The sequence below is a fragment of the Taudactylus pleione genome, unplaced genomic scaffold (genome assembly GCF_031769625.1).
Source record: "Taudactylus pleione unplaced genomic scaffold, aTauple2 ptg003256l, whole genome shotgun sequence".
NCBI classification, from domain to species: domain Eukaryota; kingdom Metazoa; phylum Chordata; class Amphibia; order Anura; family Myobatrachidae; genus Taudactylus; species Taudactylus pleione.
The window spans coordinates 25,698-28,537 of NW_028287612.1; positions in this window are offsets into that span (position 1 = coordinate 25,698).

Genomic DNA, 2,840 nt, shown 5'->3' on the forward strand with positions numbered 1-2,840 from the left:
TTCTGTGTCTATACTGGTTATACTGTACCCTATATAATATCCCAATCTGTTATACTGTACCCCTTATAATATATACTGGTTATACTGTACCCTATACAATATATACTGGTTATATAGCAGGTGAGCTGGCCCCTATATAATATATACTGGTTATATAGCAGGTGAGCTGGCCCCTGTATAATATATACTGGTTATATAGCAGGTGAGCTGACCCCTGTATAATATATACTGGTTATATAGCAGGGGAGCTGGCCCCTATAGAATATAAAATGGTTATATAGCAGGTGAGCTGGCCCCTATATAATATATACTGGATATATAGCAGGTGAGCTGGCCCCTATATAATATATACTGGTTATATAGCAGGTGAGCTGGCCCCTATATAATATATACTGGTTATATAGCAGGTGAGCTGACCCCTGTATAATATATACTGGTTATATAGCAGGGGAGCTGGCCCCTATATACTATATACTGGTTATATAGCAGGTGAGCTGGCCCCTATATAATATATACTGGTTATATAGCAGGTGAGCTGGCCCCTATATAATATATACTGGTTATATAGCAGGTGAGCTGACCCCTATATAATATATATACTGGTTATATAGCAGGGGAGTTGACCCCTATATAATATATATACTGGTTATATAGCAGGGGAGCTGACCCCTATATAATATATATACTGGTTATATAGCAGGGGAGCTGGCCCCTATATAATATATACTGGTTATATAGCAGGGGAGCTGGCCCCTATATAATATATACTGGTTATATAGCAGGGGAGCTGGCCCCTATATAATATATATACTGGTTATATAGCAGGTGAGCTGACCCCTATATAATATATATACTGGTTACATAGCAGGGGAGCTGACCCCTATATAATATATATACTGGTTATATAGCAGGGGAGCTGACCCCTATATAATATATACTGGTTATATAGCAGGTGAGCTGGCCCCTATATACTATATACTGGTTATATAGCAGGTGAGCTGGCCCCTATATACTATATACTGGTTATATAGCAGGTGAGCTGGCCCCTATATACTATATACTGGTTATATAGCAGGTGAGCTGGCCCCTATATACTATATACTGGTTATATAGCAGGTGAGCTGGCCCCTATGTAATATATACTGGTTATATAGCAGGTGAGCTGGCCCCTATATAATATACTGGTTATATAGCAGGGGAGCTGACCCCTATATAATATATATACTGGTTATATAGCAGGTGAGCTGGCCCCTATATAATATATACTGGTTATATAGCAGGTGAGCTGGCCCCTATATAATATATACTGGTTATATAGCAGGTGAGCTGACCCCTGTATAATATATACTGGTTATATAGCAGGGGAGCTGGCCCCTATATACTATATACTGGTTATATAGCAGGTGAGCTGGCCCCTATATAATATATACTGGTTATATAGCAGGTGAGCTGGCCCCTATATAATATATACTGGTTATATAGCAGGTGAGCTGACCCCTATATAATATATATACTGGTTATATAGCAGGGGAGCTGACCCCTATATAATATATATACTGGTTATATAGCAGGGGAGCTGACCCCTATATAATATATATACTGGTTATATAGCAGGTGAGCTGAATCCTATATAATATCCCAATCTGTTATACTGGTTATATCGCAGGTGAGCTGAACCCTACATAATATCCCAATCTGTTATATAGCAGGTGAGCTGAACCCTATATAATATCCCAATCTGTTATACTGGTTATATCGCAGGTGAGCTGAACCCTACATAATATCCCAATCTGTTATATAGCAGGTGAGCTGAACCCTATATAATATCCCAATCTGTTATACTGGTTATATCGCAGGTGAGCTGACCCCTATATAATATCCCAATCTGTTATATAGCAGGTGAGCTGACCCCTATATAATATCCCAATCTGTTATATAGCAGGTGAGCTGATCCCTATATAATATCCCAATCTGTTATACTGGTTATATAGCAGGTGAGCAGACCCCTATACAATATATACTGGTTATATAGCAGGTGAGCTGACCCCTATATAATATCCCAATCTGTTATACTGGTTATATAGCAGGTGAGCTGACCCCTATATAATATCCCAATCTGTTATATAGCAGGTGAGCTGACCCCTATATAATATCCCAATCTGTTATATAGCAGGTGAGCTGACCCCTATATAATATCCCAATCTGTTATACTGGAGATTTTCTCTTGTTCTTTCACTGATCGTAGATTGCACAATTCCATATTTCTGTGAAAGTCAGTCCCAGGAAAGAGTCAGTACTGACCAGCTATCTACTACAACCAATAGTCATGTACAGTAATAATCGCATCGAAAGACCAAAGAACATTAGGCCCCCCCACCCTCTGCATAGGGATGAGGGGGCCGTACATTGCATTCAGTGGTATTGTGGAGTCATTGTGCCCAACGATCGCATTACTGATGCATGGGATTAATGTGTTACAGGGAAATGGAGAGAGCGCATTATGCAATCAGAAAACTTGTCCTGCAGAGACCCAGCTGAACGCTACAACAACGCTGTGTGGGGTCTCAGATGTGTGCGCTACGTGTAAGCCGCTATTTATTGCTAAATAGACGCCATGGTGACGGATCTGCATGAGAAATGTGATCACTCTGCGGATACCCATTTGGTAAATTTCCTACACAAGCAATGACCCCGGTCTCTGATGAATGGGTCATCACCTGTGGGGTCACTGTAGTGGAGTAGTATAATCACAGCGCCCACGATGACATCATACTTAGTGCAAATCATCATTCTGCATCCGAAAGCCTCTATGCATCTTAGCACCCCACTGTCACCCCTAA